The sequence below is a fragment of the Mesoplodon mirus genome, assembly GCF_964341445.2.
Source record: "Mesoplodon mirus genome assembly, chromosome: 2".
In the NCBI taxonomy this organism is placed as follows: Eukaryota; Metazoa; Chordata; class Mammalia; order Artiodactyla; family Ziphiidae; genus Mesoplodon; species Mesoplodon mirus.
In genome coordinates this window covers 172686233-172710205 of record NC_138977.1, presented here as the reverse complement: position 1 = coordinate 172710205, position 23973 = coordinate 172686233, and positions in this window count along the sequence as shown.

Below are 23973 nucleotides of genomic sequence, written 5' to 3'. Positions count from 1 at the left end.
TGGAACAACAGAGAGCAGAAAGTCCAATTTACCATCGTCTAGTCTCGGATTAAATGGTGAATTCTCTTTTGAGTGGAAGGACATCAGCTCAGTGAAATTGTAAATGGCCGCTTACCTCTTGGAAGTGACTCATTGCTAGTCTGTTTTTCCTATGTCTCCCATAATAGAACAGTAAACAATTTAAGGGCAGGGTTATTTGTTCTTTTTTGATTCCTTGGTGCTTCACCAAGCATCTCCCAGCACACATCTACAGGCCTATTTAAATAACAATTATCCCACACTGAGTCAGAGCAAATAATAAAGCTTACTGTAGATTCATTTCAAATCCCAGTGAACAGGAAAGTCAAAACCTGGGAAATAAAACTAAAAAATAACTCAGACCCTCTCAAGCTCCAATAACAACTTGTACAGGCCAATGGCAAGTAGTGTCTGAAATATTATCACTTCAAACTGTCGAATCACTTTTTCATCTTAATTTAGAGATAGATCTCTTATGTACTCATAGTCAGTCATTATATAGTGATTAAGGAGAGTTAATAAAGTATTATTTCTAAATACTGTACCGAAATTAACTCATTTATCAAAACACCATGAGGTAGATAATATTACGATCTCCATTTTACAGATGACGTAACAGACGTGTAAATGTTCGAAACTGCCCAGAGTCACACAGCTAACAGTGAGACCAGAGAGATTTGATCCTAGGCAGTTTAGGTTAGAAACCCCAAACTCTTAGCAAGTAGGCTCTTTTGACACCCTCTTATTGAAATATAAATATAAAGAGCATGTTTTGAAGTGTTCTCCCAATTTTGTTCCCATTGGAACATTATGGGAATTTCTCTATTCCCAGTATGCCCTTTTCCCTATCCCTGCACCTTGTCTACCATTATGTCCTTGGGAAAAGAGTTGGGAGTAGGTCTAAGCAGTTATGACATAGGGAGATTGCTTGGCCATAAAGAAGAGGGAAACCGTATTCTTGTCTCTCTGGGAGATTATGGAGAGATGAAGGAGACAAAATGGGAAGAAACAGAGTTGAGCCACTTGTGTGTTAATCTCTGTTCAGACAGAAGTCTGAGATGAGGAGGTAGGTTAGATAAGATGTGGGTAAAGCTAATAGCGGTGGGAATTTGCCCTGCCTCTAGACAGAAACTTTGGGAACCTGAATGTTAGGATCCCCTTGCAACACCCTTAGGAAACCACATGGTTAGATGACTTAGTGTTCTCGAATCATGGAAGGAACCCTGAAGTTCCCACAGGCTTCCCTAAGGTTCACGTTGAGGCCACTGAAAGCATGATGAAAGTGATTACCAGAACCCAAAATGCAGGTGGACCACCTGAGTCTGGGTCAAAGTGGCAGGGATAGCTGGTTCTTGGGGGTCTGCAGGACCAATGAGCATGACGATGAGGCTGAATCAGCAGCAGGGAGCACCAGGACGTGATTGGGCTGAGCAAGAAGGACCAAGAGGTATACAAATCCCAGACTTCAGCAGCAAATGCCAGTAGTACATCTACAGAGAGGGTCAGATCATGAAAACCCCAACAGTGCAACTAGGGGCCAGCAAGGCACCCGGGTCCCCCATTTTTGCCATTTTTTAAAAGTTAGAAATATTAAGACAAGATTTTTAAAAGCCTTACAGGTTACGTGCAGATGCTACCTTGAAGAGAAGTAGCTGGAAGAGGGCCCAAATCTGAAAAAAAAAGAAAGAAAGAAAAGAGTCATTTTAAAGAGGGTGAATTACCTTAAGAGACATTTTAAATTATTCCATTATATCCTGATTGAATTAAAATTAAAGTTTTATTTCCTACTACTTATTGCAGTCAGACTCATGAGGAAGATCAATGAAAAGAAATAAATAACTACCTTTTCTTCACCCTGGTAGTGTAGTGTTTAAATTTTGATTTGTCTGCAGAACTTTCTTTAAAACATGCAGGGCTCTGCATCGATCTCTATTGTATGAGCAGAGTGCAGTGTAATGTCACTTTTAAACTTTTTTTTTCTAAGGGTGCACATCAGTTTAGAAATTAGTTCCTACTACAGGTAGAAAGGGCACCATACATCTTCAACCCTCTTGAAGAACGTTCTTAAAAAGTTGGCAAAAATTTCTAAAATATTAAGTAAATGCTAAGCTTATCACATTTGATAAAACCTCTAAACGTTTAGGGATCAAATCGTTGCTAAAATTTAATTGACCTTATTATTATATGTTAGTTTGGTTATCTGTTGCTGCTTAATAAGCTGCCCTACAACTAATGGCTTAAAATAACAATGATTTATTCACTCACAGTTCTGCATTTTGATCTGGGTGCAGCTGGGTGGATTTCCTGCTCTTCTTGCCTGGGCTCGTTCATGGGGCTACAGATATCAATGATCTCCCTTGCCATTTGGTCTCCAGTTGGGTTTGGTTAATGGTAGGAACCAGTTCTAGATGGCAGAGAGGAAAGAAAGTAAGGTAGAACCTGGTTTTTGGCTTTCGGCTTTCTCCTTGCAGGACTGCTGTGTGGCCACAGCTCTCACTGAGCAGCCTTCTACGATCACAGCTATTATCTCTGGGTTCTGGGATCTGTCCCCTCTTTGTGTACTTTTCAAGCTTGAGGGTGTTAATGGCGCTCTGTTGTAGTAGTCCTGCTTCTTTACCTTTCATGCTGCCCACACTTTTATAAATTGTCCCTTGATTAAATTTGTCTTAAACAGCCAGTTTGAATGTGCTCTTTCCTGGCAAGACCTTGATATTTGGAACATGTCCTAGCATTGGAAATGTAAAGTGAATCAGAAGGATAAACTGTCTTCTATTCTCCAGGGCTTTAGTCCATGCTATATCACATAAGTCAAATAAGCAAAGGAGCTTGCATTTTAATGGAGGATGTGTAACATAAACAGGATAAATAAAATCCATAGCAATTTAGATAGTGATTAAGTACTAAGAACAACAACAGACTAATGAAAAATGGATGGGAGTTAGAAACTGCAGGCAGAGGAGTTGCAAAACTTTAAAATATTTATATAAGCTAGAATTGAAACTCTTTGAGAAGGGAACTTTTTCTAGCTTAGTGTTGTTTCCCTAGCTCCTAGAATAGTGACATAATGGATCCTCAATAAATATTGAATGAATGAATGAATGAGTAGACATACAAATGCATGCATTCATTCATTCAGTTAATATTTGTTGAATGCCTACTTTGCTACACACTCAGGATAATATAAAATGACAGAAGTTCTTGCCTTTGAGTAGACAACTAATATCTTGTCCATCCAATAGTATTATAATTTCGTTATAATGGATTTCATTCCCTGAACTTCTTTTTATTACCAGCACGTGCTGTGGCCCTCTACACATAATGAAATAAGCAGTGAACTTAGTCAAAACTCTTACAAGTGAATGAGTCAATTGATTTTAACAATAACATAGATTTATTGCATTGACTCACAGGTAAGATAAATTTAGTTCAGGGTCCTGTTGGAGCCAGGCTCTCAGGAAGCATTAGGTATTGGTCTCTTTCCTTCTCTTGGTACTCTTTTCCTCTTTTACTTGTTGTAAGCTTAATTTTCAGCTGTTCTTTGTCCATGGGTGGTAGAAATTTGCTCATGTGCAGCCTCAGGCTTACAACCTCCTACTTTGTAAACGTCTGCAGGAAAACATTTCTTTCCTAAGAGTTTTCCCAAAAGTTCTGGATACATCTTTCATTGGCCCACTGTGAGTCACATGCCAATCTTTGAACAAGCGATTGCAGTCAGAAAAAAGGAAATCTCTGATTAGCCATGTCTGGCTTACACGTTACCCCTGGATTCAGTAGTGAGGTTCGAACCACCCAAATCACTTGCACTTAGAGAACCTTCTAAGAAAAATTGGGTTTGTATTACCAAAAAGAGGAATGGATGCTGGTCAAACAAAAGCAGCAGATGTCCCAAATAGTCTACTAAAAAGCTTTATACTTTATATATTAATATTCTAGTTAAAGCTTCTAATTTGGACTAACTGGGAGTGGAAATTTTCGCTAAATTCATAGCAACATTTTTTTAAAGTTTCTGTTTATTTTAAATGAATTTAGTTTAACAGAACAAATTCACAAAGCATTGCTTCCACTTCTTTGAGGCTAATTGCTCTGAAGAATACATGGAAAGAGTTTATAATTAGCATGTCCTTTATTTCTATAAAAGAAAGGATTCTTCTAAAGTATTTGAGAATGATTGAAAATGTGGTTCTTTGAGTGGTTTTAAACACTTTACTGCTTTTCTTCTTACACTATTAACTTATTTAGCCAAATTATCACAGATTCTGAATTAATGAGGTGTTAGTACATATGTAGATGGTGTTATCCGGCTTGCTTTAGATAATCCTCAAGGGGTAGTGTTCCCTTTACCACTGGGAAAGTTGAGCAAATGTTTGCTGAATCTTTTTAGAGCAAAAGCTTTAAAGATTAGCCCACTTATTTATTTAAATCATATAAATTTAGTTTGAAGCATAGACTTTTTTTTACTCAAGACAAAGTAGGTCTTGCTTATTTTAGATCTCTTCCTTTATAGCATTTCCTTACTGTCACTTGGAACAGTGTACCTCTAAGTGTCATTAAAGTGTGGCCCCTCTACAACCACAAATGTGCAAGAAACCAAGGTCAGAAACTGAGATTATTTAGAAACTTTTATAGCGATTAAATATTTTTGCAACATCCAAGTGCATACTCAGTGCATTAATCTTGTTGAACATGGTATGGACCAGATCAGGTGGTTCTTGAACCTGTGCCAAGAACTGCATCCTAATAATGCAAAATGGACCATATTGTGTTACCACAATGTTGGACCACATATCATTTGTAAAGGATTGAAAAAAAAAGGAAACCTTGTTTTTCACCTCAGGTAGTTTGAAAAGAATTGAACCAAAAAAAATTTGTTTGAATCAGAAAGCTACCAAGGCAGTGAAGAATTACTCAGCTCAAATGTGGAAGAAGATAGCATTATGCAAGGCCTCAAATGATTCCAGCAATTTTTTATATGCCGTGTTTGGAACCCAAAAAGCATTATACAGGCATATGAGGAACAAGACAATGTGATTAAAGATCAAAATAAACATTACTTAATATAAATAGGTTTACTGATAATCCAGATAATGGATTCCATAGTTATGGAATTTAAAATAACTATGCTTAATATGCTTTAGAAATAAAATAAAATTGGAAATTCTGTTAGAACTGTAACATATTTTATATAAGTACCAAGTGAAAATTATGCAACTGAAAGATACAACAACTGTATTAAGAATTCAACGAATGGATTTATCAGCAGATTAGACTCTGCTCAGAAAGAAAATTAGTGAAATAGAAAAATAGAAATTGCCTCAGATGAAAACATACAGAATGCAGCAAGGAGCGACAACATGATAGAGAACACACCACACAAAATATAAAAACATATGAGATACAGTGACATTAGTCACTGTAATTAGTGTAATTACAGTGTAATTAGTCTCAGAAGGAGAGAGGAGAGATAATGAAGCTGAATAATATTTGAAGATAAAATGGCAGTGAATTTTTCGAAATTCATAAAAGCTTACAAGCCACAGATTCAAGAGGCACTATGAATCTTAAGCTAGAAAAATATAAACAAAACCACACTGAGACACATCACAGTCAAATTGCTGTAAAGCCCCAAATTAAGAAAATCTTCAAAAACACCTAGAAAAAAATAATGTTACCTTCAAGGACCAACAGCAGATTTCTCAACAGAAGCAACTGCTGAAGAAAGTGAATGAAATGAAATTTCAAATTGTAAAAAAAAAAAAAAACTATCAACCTACAGTTATATACTCTGTGGAAATTGTCTTAAAAAATAACAGTGAAATAGGGAATTTTCAGACAAACGAAAACTGGGAGAATTTATCACCAGTATATGACCCCAGAGAAAATAAGGATATTCTGCAGGCAAAAGGGAAATGATCATATTTAGAGGCTCAGAGTTGCAGGAAGAGATGAAGAGCTGCGTAAAAGTAAACATGTGGATAAGTCCAAATAAATATTGGTGGTGTAAAACAGTAGAATTCCTTATGGGGTTTGAAATACAAAGAGAATTAAAATAGCAACAGGTATGTTGTAACAATTGAGAGGAGGGGTAAACAGAGATAAATGATGAAAGGCCTTTGCATGTCCAGGAAAAGGGGAAAAAGTCCTTATTTATATTAAAACTTGATGAGTCAAGGGCAATAGTTCTCAACCAAGGGTGATTTTGTCCTCTGAGAAACATTTGGCAATGTCTGGAGACATTTTTCATTGTCTCACAACTGAAAGGATGTGACTAACTTTCCATTGGTAAAAGACAGAAGTGCTGCGAAAATCTTATGATGCACAGGAAAACCTGTCTCATAACAAAGGATTATCTGGGCCAAATTGTCAATAGTTCTGAGACTGAGAAAGCCAAATGTAGAGTTATCACTGAAGGATTGAATAAGAGCATGATACTCAAGCCAATATAGAGGGGGAAAATGATATAAATAATAAATCATATGGGGGCAAAAAAGAGAAAAAAGGAAGATGGAACAGGTGGGACAACTAGAAAGTAAACCAGATGATGATAAATTTAAAATCAGTTCTATCAGTAATTGAGTTAAATATAGATGGACAGATTCTCCAACTTAAAATGATTGTATTACTGGATAAAATACGCAACCGTGTGCCACTTACATTAAATATACCTTAAAATAAAACGAACATGTATAATGCAGAAAGATTTAAAGAATGTTGAATATATTTCTTGCGAAATAAATGAATTAAAAAGAAAACAATTTCAGCGGTTTCCTATTGCTTTCTACAAGCGTTTATACATAGTAATTTTTTTTCTCTTTCCTTATCCAAACACGTTGTTCAAAGCCTTTTTGGGCCATGACAGTCAGCAGTAAGTGTAGATTCAATTTTGTGATAGATTATTGTCTTCATGCCTCAATAGACCATGCACTTCGTGAGGGCAGAGATTATGTTTGCTTTTTATTTTTCTGCTATAAACATAGCCTACCTGGCATATAGCAAGTATTCTCTATATAGAATGATTGAAAATGTTTCTGCCATTTCCTTACCCCAGTAGTTCTCTAACTTTCGGGTCTGAGATCCTTTTACACTATTAAGAATCATTGAGGATTCCAAAGATCTTGTGTAGTCATGTCTATTGATAATTTCCATATTCGATAATAAAACTGAGAAATTTAAAAATATCTTTATTTATTAATTTAAAAATAGTAACTCTATTATATGTTAACAAAAGTTACATATTATAAATATAGCTGTTCTCAAAAAATGTAATGAGAATAATAACACTGTTTACCTTTTTTATAAATCTCTTGAATGTCTGGTTTAGTGGAATTCACCTGGGTTCTTATAACTTCTTATGTGTTGAATCTGCTACAGTACATTATTTTTGTTGAAGTATATAAAGAAAATTCTGTCTTACAGAGACATGTAGTTGGAAAAGTGAAGAGTACTTTAATAGCCTTTTCAGAAATCAGTGGATGTTATTGTTTGATATTACACCAAAACTTGACAAGTAATATTTTCTTAAAGGTTAATTGCATTATGCAGTTGGAAAACATATCAATTGCCTCTTCATACTCTGTTACTTTAAAATACATGCATCTATTTTGGATTTTGAATGGATCATTTATCCATAAATCGGTCCTTTGGAAAACTGATTCATCGAATTGTGGAAGATCTTTCAAATGTTGATACATTTCATTGTACAATACAAAAAACACATTCATTAATATAATAACCAATTTCATCAGGAAATATTGTGAAGTGATCAAACTTATATTAAGTGATAGTTTCAAATATTCTAATTTTCATTTGAAAGCTCAAGTTTTATCTTTGCAACAATGGTTAACAGTTGTTTTCTTTAAAGTAACAGACTCACTTCATTCATTTTAAGACAATATCTGCCATATACTAAAAAGTCTGAATAACTGTAGTTTGTAATCTGTCAGTCATTTTTTTTCAAAGAAAAATGTGTTCTTTGATAAAAAATAAAAAAGCAGCTATTTCAGCTTGCAACTCAAATAACCACACAGATACTTCTCCTGGAGATAAGTACTTTATGCATATTTCTCATTTTGTCAAATGGAAGATTAAAAAGGTATGTACTCAATGACCAGGATTTCATAAAATTAAAAATGTTAACTACTTCTTCAAGGACATTCTTAAAGAAACTGGCCTTTTTTTTCTTCCTGTGAGTATATGGCAGTGAAGAATAGAATTACTAGCCAATAGTTTGGTCAGTTTGCCTTAATTTCTGCTAAGTAATCAACAGTTTTACTCAACGTTGCTTTTGCACCATTAGTAAAAACGCCAACATGGTGTAAGAGGTAAATGATTTTCACCTCATGAATTCTTTGAGAGCCTTGGGGGCTCCCAGAGGTTCCACAGGCCACACTTTGAGAAGCAGTGCTTTGCACATACATATCCAATGTAACCATTGAACCGGCTGGCTACTTATCTCCATACACTTCTCACCTTCATGTTTGGGGATATCTTCATTAAAAATGCTCCTTTCTCTCACCTTTGCCTTCTTGAATGTGGTTTTATCCTCCCCAAGGCATGGTGCATTGATTGGCTGACCCTCAAATCAGATTTGATCACACCCACTCTGAGTCCTTACACTGTTTTGAACATGTGATATAATTCACATTGCATGGGCTCTAATTGTGCCATCACTATTTTACTCTGAATGTTCTAAAGGGAGGGTGCTGTGTGCTATTTATCCTTGAAAACTACTTAGTGCCTAAGAAATGGTTCTGGACCACATAAATATTTATACATTGAAATGAATCAAATATGATTTCACTAAAACTCATGGAATTAGCTCCAGGGGACTAGATTAATTTTACAAACCTGCATTTGCTTTATTTTAAGATAGCTACTTTTATCATTTACCCTAAAAAATAGCATTAAACTCAGTGAACTGGGAGATTTAATGCCAAATTTGATGGTTTTGGCAGAAACTGAATATTCATTCCTTCACTCACTTCATTCATTATTCCTTCATTAAGCTTAGTTTTTAAACAAGGATTTATTTAACACTTACTATGTAGTAGCCATGGCAGATACAATGAGGAATAAGACACAGTGCTGCATCCAAAGGGCTTACATCATCAGAAACTATATTATGATCCCCTACTAAGTGTAAGGGTTTCTCTAGTCATTTGCTAGACAGAGTTCCTGCCATCAAAATGTATATGTAGTGTAAATGAAGAGACACGTAAATCAGTAAATTAAAATACAGTATGTTGGACACTATTACTGAAACAGGAATAATAGATGGTGGCAGTTCTGAAAGGGAGCATATAATTCTGTCTGGAGAAGTGGATGAAAGCATCACCATTGAGGTAACATTTGAACTACTTTAATTAAAAGAATTATGACAGGTGAAAAGGGAGACAAGGACAATTCTTGCAAAAAGTAATGATAGGAGCACGGAATCGTGATAGATCTTATTATGTTCACGGCATGGTTAAAGTCCAGTGGGCCGGGATCAGAGAATATATAGAAGGAACTGTTAGGAGAGGAGGTTGGAGTGTAATTTGGACTTAGATTGTTCAAGGCCAAGTAAGTCATACTAACGAGTTTGAATTTTATGTATGAGCATTAAGGATCCAATGAAAATTTTTAAAAAGAATAGTGATATGAATACCTCTGCTTTTTTTTGTAGGTCAGTCTGATGACCAAGTAGAAATAATGAGTGTGGGTAGACAATGCAGACAGAAGGCTACTTAAAGCAACATGGCACAATTTTAAGTCAGAAATAATGAAAACTGAATCTAGCACATCACCAGTAAAGAGTGAAGAGAAAGAGCCAGATTTGAGAGGTATTTCTGAAACAAATAGAATTGATGTGACTTGGCAATTATTTGGATTGTGAGCTAGAGGTAGAAGGGAAAGATAGCACAAATATTTGTATGTTGGGAAATTAGAAAAATGGAGGTGTTATTAACCAAGATCAAAAATGCAAGAAGTGGAACAGGTTAGCAAGATGGGGAGAAAGTTTCTATTTTAGACAGAAGCTGGACCTTAGAAACAAATAGTCCCGTGTCCCAACCGTAGTTGTTCAAACTACTGTGTATGATATTTTTATTTATAAAATGGATATGCTCATATTGTAGTAAAGAATTTGTCCTTGCCCAAAGAGAGGTCTGGCTTTTGTTTCTGGCCCTGGAAGGTAACTTCTAAACCTTTGGATCTCAAGTGATAGGAGTGTTTTTGTTGTTCATCATGGGCCCCTAGAACCACACCTGATAGTTTATGTTAAAAAGGTGACTCATGATAGACCCCTTGGACCACATGGTATATCAGTCTATCAGTCAGTCAATCCTACCAAGGTAACAAAGCCCCAATAAAAATTCTGGACAGTGAAGCTCAGGTGATCTTCCCAGGTTGGCAGTATTTCATGTTTTTTGTCAAACATAAATGTTGGGAGGATAAAGCATCCTGAGGATAATGGTAGCTTCACATTTGGAGCCCTCTGAGATCCCACCCTATGCACCTCTTTGGCTGGTTCTAATTCATATTCTTTTTTTCTGTAATAAATCATATCTGTGAGTATAGTAGCTTTCAGTGAGTTCTGTGAAGCTTTCCAGGAATCATCAAACCTGAGGTTGATTCTGAGAAACTCCTGAACTTGCAGTTGGTGTCAGAACTGAGGGTAGTTTTATATGAATTTCCCCCTCTAACTGTGTGTTTGGGTCCTAACTCCTTATTGCTGGGGTCAGAAGTCTTGGACAGACTTGGTAGTCGGAAAAATGTATCCTTATCCTCACAGTTAGCTTAACTCCAGGTACTGACAGATTTGTTGTGAAGAGTAACTCATTTATTCTACAAATGTTTGCACAAACTATGTAGTAGACATGGTGTATGGTGCTGAAGATAAAGCGATGAAAAGATATGCAGCCTCTGCCCTCATGGAGCACAGAATCCATGATTAAGTGAGGTCAGGTATGTGAAACCTGACCCAATGTTTGTATCCCTCCCAAAATTCATATGTTAAAATCCTAATCCCCAATGTGATGGTATTAAGAGGTGGGGCCTTTGGGAGGTAATTAGGTCATGAGGGTAGAGCCCTCATGAATGGGATTAGTGCGCTTATATATGAGGCCTCAGAGAGCTGTCTCGGCTTCTTTCTGCCATGGGGGATACAACAGGATAGCACTCTGTAGTCCAAAAGAGGGCCCTCATCAAAACTCAGCCATACTAGCACCCTGATCTCAAACTTCCAGCCGCCAGAACTGTGAGAAACCAATTTCTATTATATATAAGCCACCCAGTCTATGGTACTTTGTTATAGCAACCTTTTAGTGTGTAAATATAAATACGGGGGTCATCAGCATCTAGATGGTATTTGAATTCATGAATATAGATGAGTGCATATAGAGAGGATTTTTAGACAGACCACTTGACTCAAGAAACAAAAGTTCTCTTCAAGCTCAAGGAAAACAGAAGATCTTAGAATAGAAGAGACAGATTGTTCCATACCTGCTTCTCACTTGTAATTGACAGTGTACTGCTGAAACTCACAATCTGAAGTCATCAAAGTAATTTATTCCCAAGTGGCTAGGTAACAGAAACCCATTAAAATATTTTCAGCAAAAATAGAGAAACAGATATACAGAAAGAAAACTCTCCATGAAGAGTTAATAGGAAGTTACATCTTATTTTTCTGATAAACTACATATCACTAGATTATAACATGTTGCAAGTGTAAATACTCCTTTGGCCCCAGTGATCTGGAATGAACATGACCCCATTTTTAACATTTGTAATGGACATGTTAGCAAGAACACATTTTCTGAATTTTTCAAATGAGATTTTCTGCTTTGAAAGCACTTTAGCATCCATTTCTGATCACTTTATAAATGTCATGGGCAAAAATAGAAGGAATTATTATATATTTCATGCCCAAATATAGTATGATAAAAAATAAGTCTAGGGCTTCCCTGGTGGTGCAGTGGTTGAGAGTCCGCCTACCGATGCAGGGGACACGGGTTCGTGCCCCGGTCCGGGAGGATCCCACATGCTGCGGAGCGGCTGGGCCCGTGAGCCATGGCCGCTAGGCCTGCACGTCCGGAGCCTGTGCTCCACAACGGGAGAGGCCACATCAGTGAGAGGCCCGTGTACCGCAAAAAATAAAAAAATAAAAAAAAATAAGCCTAGAGAAAGGAAGTCATGGGCAAAACTTCAGGTGAAATTGATTTTTGCAGATGACTTAATGACTGGGAAGAAATTTAATTGTACCCATGTTGTTTACTCTGGTTTCCTAGTACCCACATTGCAAAAGCTTATAATAGGCCTTTCGAGGTCCTTATGTGATAGAGCTAGCAAGATTTCTCAAGATGATAAAGCATGTTCTCCAAGTGATTGCTGGGGAAAATCACTAGAGCAACTAGAGTTGGTATTTCCCTTCCCTCCTTGTCTTCATTTGTTCCTCTGTTATTAAGTAATATTTCAGCCCCAGTCAGCAAGTGACCCAAGTATGAAAACACTCTTCAATTTTGTCTTATGCACAAAGCAGAACACCTCTTGAAAACTTATTTTTTAGAAAATCAATTGCTGGAGAACAGTACTGGGAACAATCTATAAATCACTAGACCAAACATTTCTGTCTTTCTAGTTTTGGAAAAGGTAAGGATAACATATATTTTTGCAAAGAAGACTCGTTATGCAATGCAGACTAACCACATTTTCAGCAAGCTAAAGCATTACATTACATATGCTAATAAAGACGAAAACACTTAGCATTTCCCATTGTATTCAGCGGTCTCTGTCAGACCTAAACATCATAATCAGTACAAGAAGAGTATAGTGAAATGAAGAGCTCTGCTTTGTTTTAAGCCTTCTACTAAACTTTTCAATTACAGAAATTATTTTTGTAGGGTTTTCTCTGCTGTGTAAACTTATATATCTCAATGCACAGATTGGCTGTATTGAAACTGGATGATTAAAAGTAGGCAGGTATTTAAAATGCACAGAGTATTATTAATGTATTAATTCAACAAACATTTATAACAGGGGATTTTATTAAATTCTACATTAGGAAGACAATTCAAAATTGAAAACCTTAACCACCAAAGAATCAGATCCTCACTGAGGGGTTTATTCCCGTGGCCTGATTTCATGCCCATAGTTGGAGAACTAGAATCAAAAGTTGCTCAGAATATCAGAAGTTTCAGCTTGAGTAGGTACAGTTCACTACATTGCCAACTCATATCTTATAGAATTGCTTTTGGGCTTTATTTAAAATATTAAAAACTAAATCAGAAGTTCATGTTTTTCTTCACTTTTCAAAATTTTATTTACACTATCATTTTCAGGTCCTTTTATAAGAATAAGTTTCTTCTTTCACCCACATCCATACCCACAAACACCCATAAACAATAGTTTATGTGTTTTCATGTGAGATTTTTTATGAAGACATTGCAATAATCATTGATGATCAAACTTAAAATATTAGTAAAGCTGATTTTTAATAAATTAAGCAAATTTAAAAAGTAATGTTGATACACTGAATCATTACTTCTTTCCTTTTGATTAATTAGATTCTATTGAAAAGATATATGCAACCTTTTATTGAAAAGGTAAAAAAAAAAGGAAGAAAAAGGTAAGCAATGAAAAGGAGATACCTGTTTTTCCCCAGAACCTTCATATCTGTTCACTTTCAAAGGTCACAATATCAATGGTTTATTGTGTCATGAGAAATATTATATGCTTATAAAACTGTATATAATACTTGTGAGGTCTTTTTAAAGTTGTTTTTTAAGTTTTTATTTTGAAATAATTTTAGATTTACTGGAAAGTTGCAAGTACAGTACAGAACACTCATGCATATCTTTTACTGATTTTATCTTATGCTAACAACTTGCAGGAAAATGATAGAATTATCATAAGTAAAAATTAACATTAGGTTGATAATAATAATAATAAACAACATTTACATTTCAGTGATTCCCTGCCCCCAGTGTCTTTTTTTCAGGGATCAGGATAAAATCCATAATCCCATATTGCTTTTAGTTGTGTCTCCTTAGTCTTCTCCAAAAGAGGGACAATTCCTCGGTTTTTCTGTTATTATTCTTGATAAGTACTAGTCAGTAATTTTAGAGAATATCTTTCAATTTGAGTTCATCTGATATTTCTCATGATTAGATTGTATTTATACATTTTTTCAAGAATACCATGTCTGTCTGTATCGTATCAGAGGTACATGATGTGGATATATCTAAATATTGATGTTCTGCACTGATGTTATAAAAATTTAATACAGATTTTAGTATATTACACACATCACTTTGATATTTATTTAACTTTGAGAGCGTTTCATTTCAGCATACTATTTTTCTTTTTCTTTTTAAACATCTTTATTGGAGTATAATTGCTTTAAAATGGTGTGTTAGTTTCTGCTTTATAACAAAGTGAATTAGCTATACATATACATATATCACTATATCTCTTCCCTCTTGCGTCTCCCTCCCATCCTCCCTATCCCACACCTCTAGATGGACACAAAGCACTGAGCTGATCTCCCTGTGCTATGCGGCTGCTTCCCACTAGCTATTTTACATTTAGTACTGTATATATGTCCATGTTACTCTCTCACTTCGTCCCAGCTTACCCTCCCCATTCCCCTTGTACTCAAGTCTGTTCTCTACATCTGCATCTACCTATCCTGCCCCTAGCTTCTTCAGAACCTTTTTTTTTTCGAGATTCCATATATATGTGTTAGCATACGGTATTTGTTTTTCTCTTTCTGAATTATTTCACTCTGTATGACAGTCTCTACATCCATCCACCTCACTACAAATAACTCAATTTCGTTTCTTTTTATGACTAAGTAATATTCCACTGTATATATTTGCCACATCTTCTTTATCCATTCATCTGTCAGTGGACGCTTAGGTTGCTTCCATGTCCTAGCTATTGTAAATAAAGCCACAATGAACATTGTGGTACATGAATCTTTTTGAATTATGGTTTTCTCAGGGTATATGCCCAGTAGTGGGATCGCTGGGTCATATTGAAGTTCTATTTTTAGTTTTTTAGGAACCTCCATACTGTTCTCCATAGTGGCTGTATCAATTTACATTCCCACCAACAGTGCAAGAGGGTTCTCTTTTCTCCACACCCTCTCTAGCATTTGTGTTTTGTAGATTTTCTGTTGATGCCCATTCTAACTGGTGTGAGGTGGTACCTCATTGTAGTTTTGATATGCATTTCTCTAATAATTAGTGATGTTGAATAGCTTTTCATGTGCTCTTGGCCATCCATATGTATTCTTTGGAGAAATGTCTATTTAGGTCTTCTGCCCATTTTTATTTTATTTCTTTCTTTATTTATTTTTATTTATTTTTTTTTTTTTTTGCGGTACGCGGGCCTCTCACTGTTGTGGCCTCTCCCATTGCGGAGCACAGGCTCTGGACACGCAGGCTCAGCGGCCATGGCTCATGGGACCAGCCTCTCCGCAACATGTGGGATCTTCCCGGACCGGGGCACGAACCCGTGTCCCCTGCATCAGCAGGTGGACTCTCAACCACTGCGCCACCAGGGAAGCCCTTCTACCCATTTTTAGATTGGGTTGTTTGTTTTTTCTAATATTGAGCTGCATGAGCTGTTTATATACTTTGGAGATTAATCCTTTGTCCATTGATTCATTTGCAAATATTTTCTCCCATTTTGAGGGTTGTCTTTTCATCTTGTTTATGGTTTTCTTTGCTGTGCAAAAGCTTTTAAGTTTTATTAGGTCCCATTTGTTTATTTTTGTTTTTATTTCCATTACTCTAAGAGGTGAATCAAAAAAGATCTTGCTGTGATTTATGTCAAAGAGTGTTCTTCCTATGTTTTCCTCTAAGAGTTTTATAGTGTCCGGTCTTACATTTAGGTCTCTAATCCATTTTGAGTTTATTTTTGTGTATGGTGTTAGGGAGTGTTCTAATTTCATTCTTTTACATGTAGCTGTCCAGTTTTCCCAGCACCACTTACTGAAGAGGCTGTCTATTCTCCATTGTATATCCTTGTCTGTTTTATAAAATATAAGGTGACCATATGTGCGTGGGTTTATCTCTGGGCTTTCTATCCTGTTCCACTGGTCTATATTTCTGTTTTTGTGCCAGTACTGTACTGTCTTGATTACTGTAACTTTGTAGTGTAGTCTGGAGTCTGGGAGCCTGATTCCTCCAGCTCCGTTTTTCTTTCTCAAGATTGCTTTGACTATTCGGGGTCTTTTGCGTTTCCAAACAAATTGTGAAATTTTTTGTTCTAGTTCTGTGAAAAATGCCATTGGTAGTTTGACAGGGATTGCATTTAATCTGTAGATTGCTTTGGGTAGTATAATCATTTTCACAATGTTGATTCTTCCAATGCAAGAACATGGTATATCTCTCCATCTGTCTGTATCATCTTTAATGTCTTTCATCAGTGTATTATAGTTTTCTGCATACAGGTGTTTTGTCTCCTTAGGTAGGTTTATTCCTAAGTATTTTATTTTATTTTTGTTGCAATGGTAAATGGAAGTGTTTCCTTAAATTCTCTTCCAGGTTTTTTGTTGTTAGTATATAGGAATGCAAGAGATTTCTGTGCATTAATTTTGTATCCTGCAACTTTACCAAATTCATTGATTAGCTCTAGTAGTTTTCTGGTAGCATCCTTAGGATTCTCTATGTATATTATCATGCCATCTGCAAACAGCGACAGTTTCACTTCTTCTTTTCTGATTTGGATTCCTTTCATTTCTTGTTTTTATTTGATTGCTGTGGCTAGAACTTCCAAAACTATAATATTGGTGAGAGTGCACAACCTTGTCTTGTTCCTGATCTTAGAGGAAATGGTTTCAGTTTTTCACCATTGAGAACTATGTTGGCTGTGGGTCTGTCATATATGGCCTTTATTATGTTGAGGAAAGTTCCCTCTATGCCTACTTTCTGGAGGGTTTTTATCATAAATGGGTGTTGAATTTTGTTGAAAGCTTTTTCTGCATCTATTGAGATGATCATATGGTTTTTCTCCTTCAGTTTGCTAATTTGTTTTATAATATTGATTGATTTGCGTATATTGAAGAATCCTTGCATTCCTGGGATAAACCCCACTTGATCATGGTGTATGATCCTTTTAATGTGCTGTTGGATTCTGCTTGCTAGTATTTCGTTGAGGATTTTTGCATCTATGTTCATCAGTGATATTGGCCTGTAGTTTTCTTTCTTTGTGACATCCTTGTCTGGTTTTGGTATCAAGGTGATGGTGGCCTCGCAGAATGAGTTTTGGAGTGTTCCTCCCTCTGCTATGTTTTAGAAGAGTTTGAGAAGGATAGGTGTTAGCTCCTCTCTAAATGTTTGATAGAATTAGCCTGTGAAGCCATCTGGTCCTGGGCTTTTGTTTGTTGGACGATTGTTAATCACAGTCTCAAATTCAGAGCTTGCAATTGGTCTGTTTATATTTTCTGTATCTTCCTGCTTCCGTCTCGGAAGGTTGTGCTTTTCCATGGATTTGTCCATTTCTTCCAGGTTATCCATTTTATTGGCATAGAGTTGCTTGTAGTAATCTCTCGTGATCCTTTGTATTTCTGCAGTGTCAGTTGTTACATCTCCTTTTTCATTTCTAATTCTATTGATTTGAGTCTTCTCCCTTTTTTTCTTATTGAGTCTGGCTAACGGTTTATCAATTTTGTGTATCTTCTCAAAGAACCAGCTTGTAGTTTTATTGATCTTTGCTATTGTTTCCTTCCTTTCTTTTTCATTTATTTCTGATCTGATCTTTATGATTTCTTTTCTTCTGCTAACTTTGGGTTTTTTTTGTTGTTCTTTCTCTAATTGCTTTAGGTGTAAGTTTGGGTTGTTTATTTGAGATTTTTCTTGTTTCTTAAAGTAGGATTGTATCGCTATAAACTTCCCTTTTAGAACTGCTTTTGCTGCATCCCATAGGTTTTGAGTCGTCATGTTTTCACTGTTGTTTCTAGGTATTTTTCGATTTCCTCTTTGATTTCATTTGATTTGATTTGATTTTGAGTTATCTCTTGGTTTTTTAGTAGTGCATTATTTAGCCTCCATATATTTGTATTTTTTACAGATATTTCCCTGTAATTGATATCTAGTCTCATAGCGTTGTGCCCAGAAAAGATACTTAATACGATTTCAGTTTGCATAAATTTACCAAGGCTTGATTTGTGACCCAAGATGTGATCTATCCTAGAGAATGTTCCATGAGGAGTCGAGAAGCAAGTGTATTCTGTTGCTTTTGGATGGAATGTCCTTTAAATATCAGTTAAGTCCATCTTGTTTAATGTATCATTTAAAGCTTGTGTTTCCTTATTTATTTTCATTTTGGATGATCTGTCCATTGGTGAAAGCGGGTGTTAAAGTCCCCTCCTATGATTGTGTTACTGTCGATTTCCCCTTTTGTGGCTGTTACCGTTTGCCTTATGTACTGAGGGGCTCCTATGTTGGGTGCATAAATATTTACAATTGTTATATCTTCTTCTTGGATTGTTCCCTTGATTATTATGTAATGTCCTTCTTTGTCTCTCGTAACAGGCCTTATTTTAAAGTCTATTTTTTCTGATATGAGAATTGCTACTCCAGCTTTCTTCTGATTTCCATTTGCATGGAATATCTTTTTCCATCCCCTCACTTTCAGTCTGTATGTGTCCCTAGGTCTGAAGTGGGTCTCTTGTGGACAGCATATATACAGGTCTTGTTTTTGTATCCATTTAGCCAGTCTGTGTCTTTTGGTGGGAGCATTTAATCCATTTACATTAAGGTAGTTATCGATATGTATGTTCCTATTTCCATTTTCTTAATTGTTTTAGGTTTGCTATTGTAGGTCTTTTCGTTCTCTTGTGTTTCTTGCCTAGAGAAGTTCCTTTAGCATTAGTTGTAAAGCTGGTTTGGTGGTGCTGAATTCTCTTAGCTTTTGCTTGTCTGTAAAGCTTTTGATTTCTCCATGGAATCTGAATGAGATCCTTGCTGGGTAGAGTAATCTTCATTTTAGGTTTTTCTCCTTCATCACTTTAAATATGTCCTGCCACTCCCTTGTCTCTTGCAGAGTTTCTGCTGAAAGTTCAGCTGTTAACCTTATGGGGATTCCCTTGTATGTTATTTCTTGCTTTTTCCTTGCTCCTTTTAATATTTTTTCTTTGTATTTAGTTTTTGTTAGTTTTATTCATATGTGTCTTGGCGTGTTTCTCCTTGCATTTGTCCTGTGTAGGACTCTGCGCTTCCTGGACTTGATTGATTATTTCCTTTCCCATATTAGGGAAGTTTTCAACTATAATCGCTTCAAATATTTTCTCAGTCCCCTTATTTTTCTCTTCTTCTGGGACCTCTATAATTTGAATGATGGTGCATTTAATGTTGTCCCAGAGGTCTCTGAGACTGTCCTCAGTTCTTTTCATTCTTTTTTCTTTATTCTGCTTTGCAGTAGTTATTTCCAGTATTTTATCTTCCAGGTCAGTTATCTGTTCTTCTGCCTCAGTTATTCTGCTGTTGATTCCTTCTAGAGGATTTTTAGTTTCATTTATTGTGTTCTCTGTCTTCTCATTTTGCTGAACTTACTGTGTTTGGGGTCTCCTTTTCACAGGCTGCAGGTTCATAGTTCCCGTTGTTTTTGGTGTCTGTCCCCAGTGGCTAAGGTTGGTTCATTGTGTTGGTAGGCTTCCTGTTGAAGGGGACTGGTGCCTGAGTTCTGGTGGATGAGGCTGGATCTTGTCTTTCTGGTGTGCAGGACTGTGTCCGGTGGTGTGTTTTGCGGTGTCTGTGACCTTATTATGATATTAGGCAGCCTCTCTGCTAATGGATGGGGTTGTGTTCCTGTCTTCCTCGTTGCTTGGCATAGGGTGTCCAGAAGTGTAGCTTGCTGGTCGTTGAGTGGAGCTGGGTCTTAGCGTTGAGGTGGATAACTCTGGGAGAGCTTTCACTGTTTGATACTATGTGGAGCTGGGAGGTCTCTGGTGGACCAACCTCCTAAACTTGGCTCTCCCACCTCTGATGCACAGGCCTGACACCTGGCCAGAGCATGAAGACCCTGTCAGCCAGATGGTTGATTTTGGACCCTGAGAAGTACCTCTGCCAGCTGAAATTCCAGGAAATCTGGTGGTGTATTTACAGTCCAAGACCCAAGTCTGAAGGCCTGGAGAAACAGGCCACAAACAAGCTTCCAGTGCAAAGAGGCGGGTACTAGTTACCATGACCAAAGTGCGTGCCTAGACATTTTCTACTTGCACGTCGCTGCCTGTCTTGGGGTGTTTTGTGGGGAGGCAGAAGATGGCTGTTGTTCTCTCTGGGGTCATAAAAGCTGGTGGCAGAAACATCAGGGAGTGTTCATCTATTTGAACTCTCGTTGGGGGCATATATCTTGCTTGAGGGCATACAGTCTTACAAATTAGGAGCCTCTAAGTTGTCGGCTAAGTGTTGCCCCAGCATACCATTCTTTTTGATGTCTACATAGTATTCAGTTGCACTATAGGTCATGATTTATTTAATTAGTCTATTAATTGTTGAACATTCAGGTTATTTCTGGTTGGTCGTTTTAATTTTACCTAACACAGTGCTGCAAATAACATTATTTTAAATGTATTTGTGCATGTTTGTGTATATACATATAGCGTAAATTTCTAGAAGTGGAATTGCTGGGTCAAAGTTGATGTGCATATTAATTTTCATGATATTGACTAATTTCCTGACAATTTACATGCCCTCCTGAGCCATGTAGCAGAGGGCTTACTTTCTCATGTGCTGGCTGACACTTTTTGGTCTTTGCCGATAAGAGAAAAGTGGTACTTCATTATGGCTTTCATTTACACATCTACTATTATGTCTGTCTGTTAATGAAGTATTGAAATTTTTGTGAACTTATTATTCTTGGTCTTTGCCCATTTTGCTAATGAATCATTAGCCTTTTTCATGTTAAAGAGTTACTTAAATAATGATATAATGAACCCAGTGTCATCTAGTTGCCAATGTTTTCCTCAGTATTTCATTTGTGTTTGGATTGTTTGTAGTCTCTGCTTGTGATGGTTTATTAATTCTTTTTTTTTTTACATCTTTATTGGAGTATAATTCCTTTAGAGTGGTGTGATAGCTTCTGCTTTATAACAAAGTGAATCAGTTATACATACACATATGTTCCCATATGTCTTCCCTCTTGCGTCTCCCTCCCTCCCACCCTCCCTGTCCCACCCCACTAGGTGGTCACAAAGCACTGAGCTGATCTCCCTGTGCTATGCGGCTGCTTCCCACTAGCTATCTGTTTTATGTTTGGTAGTGTATATATGTCCATGCCACTCTCTCACTTTGTCACAGCTTACCCTTCCCCCTCCCCATATCCTCAAGTCCATTCTCTAGTAGGTCTCTGTCTTTATTCCTGTCTTACCCCTAGGTTCTTCATGACATTTTTTTTCTTAGATTCCATATATATGTGTTAGCATACGATATTTGTCTTTCTCTTTCTGACTTACTTCACTCTGTATGGCAGACTGTAGGTCCATCCACCTCACTACAAATAACTCAATTTCGTTTCTTTTTATGGCTGAGTAGTATTCCATTGTATATATGTGCCACATCTTCTTTATACTTTCATCCTATGATGGACACTTAGGTTGCTTCCATGTGCTGGCTATTGTAAATAGAGCTTCAATGAACATTGTGGTACATGACTCTTTTTGAATTATGGTTTTCTCAGGGTATATGCCCAGTAGTGGGATTGCTGGGTTGTATAGTAGTTCTATTTTTAGTTTTTTAAGGAACCTCCATACTGTTCTCCATAGTAGCTGTACCAATTCACATTCCCACCAGCAGTGCAAGAGTGTTCCCTTTTCTCCACACCCTCTCCAGCATTTATTGTTTCTAGATTTTTTGATGATGGCCATTCTGACAGGTGTGAGGTGATATCTCATTGTAGTTTTGATTTGCATTTCTCTAATGATTAATGATGTTGAGCATTCTTTCATGTGTTTGTTGGCAATCTGTATATCCTCTTTGGAGAAATGTCTATTTAGGTTTTCTGCACATTTTTGGATTGGGTTGTTTGTTTTTTTGTTATTGAGCTGCATGAGCTGCTTGTAAATTTCAGAGATTAATCCTTTGTCAGTTGCTTCATTTGCAAATATTTTCTCCCATTCTGAGGGTTGTCTTTTGGTCTTGTTTATGGTTTCCTTTGCTGTACAAAAGCTTTGAAGTTTCATTAGGTCCCATGTGTTTGTTTTTGTCTTTATTTCCATTTCTCTAGGAGGTGGGTCAAAAAGGATCTTGCTGTGATTTATGTCATAGAGTGTTCTGCCTATGTTTTCCTCTAAGTGTTTGATAGTGTCTGGCCTTACATTTAGGTCTTTAATCCATTTTGAGTTTATTTTCGTGTATGGTGTTAGGGAGTGTTCTAATTTCATACTTTTACATGTACCTGTCCAGTTTTCCCAGCACCACTTATTGAAGAGGCTGTTCTTTCTCCACTGTACATTCCTGCCTCCTTTATCAAGGATAAGATTACCATATGTGTGTGGGTTTATCTCTGGGCTTTCTGTCCTGTTCCATTGATCTATATTTCTGTTTTTGTGCCAGTACCATACTGTCTTGATTACTGTAGCTTTGTAGTATAGTCTGAAGTCAGGGAGCCTGATTCCTCCAGCTCCATATTCATTCTCAAGATTGCTTTGGCTATTCAGGTGTCTTCTATGTTTCCATACAAATTGTGAAATTTTTTGTTCTAGCTCTGTGAAATATGCCAGTGGTGGTTTGATAGGGATTGCATTGAATCTGTAGATTGCTTTGGGTAGTAGAGTCATTTTCACAATGTTGATTCTTCCAATGCAAGAATATGGTATATCTCTCCATCTATTTGTATCATCTTTAATTTCTTTCATCAGTGTCTTATAATTTTCTGCATACAGGTGTATTGTCTCTTTAGTTAGGTTTATCCCTAGATATTTTTTTGTTGTTGTTGCAATGGTAAATTTGAGTATTTTCTTGATCTCACTTTCATATTTTTCATCATTAGTGTATAGGAATGCCAGAGATTTCTGTGCATTAATTTTGTATCCTGCTACTTTACCAAATTCATTGATTAGTTCTAGCAGTTTTCTGGTAGCATTTTTAGGATTCTCTATGTATAGTATCACGTCATCTGCAAATAGTGACAGCTTTATTTCTTCTTTTCCGATTTGGATTCCTTTTGTTTCTTGTTCTTCTCTGATTGCTGTGGCTAAAACTTCCAAAACTATGTTGAATAAGAATGGTGAGAGTGGGCAACCTTGTCTTGTTCCTGATCTTAGGGGAAAAGGTTTCAGTTTTTCACCATTGAGGACGATGTTGGCTGTGGGTTTGTCTTATATGGCCTTTATTATGTTGAGGAAAGTTCCCTCTGTGCCTACTTTCTGGAGGGTTTTTTATCATAAATGGGTTTTGAATTTTGTCGAAAGCTTTCTCTGCATCTGTTGAGATGATCATATGGTTTTTCTCCTTCAATTTGTTAATATGGTGTATCACATTGAGTGATTTGCGTATATTAAAGAATGCTTGCATTCCTAGAATAAAACCCACTTGATCACGGTGTATGATCCTTTTAATGTGCTGATGGATTCTGTTTGCTAGTAGTTTGTTGAGGATATTTGCATCTATATTCATCAGTGATATTGGCCTGTAGTTTTCTTTCTTTGTGACATCCTTGTCTGGTTTTGGTATCATGGTGATGGTGGCCTCGTAGAATGAGTTTGGGAGTGTTCATCCCTCTGCTATATTTTGGAAGAGTTTGAGAAGGATAGGTGTTAGCTCTTCTCTAAATGTTTGATAGAATTAGCCTGTGAAGCCATCTGGTCCTGGGCTTTTGTTTGTTGGAAGATTTTAATCACAGTTTCAATTTCAGTGCTTGTGATTGGTCTGTTTATATTTTCTATTTCTTTCTGATTTAGTCTTGGCAGGTTGTGCATATCTAAGAATTTGTCCATTTCTTCCAGGTTGTCCATTTTATTGGCATAGAGTTGCT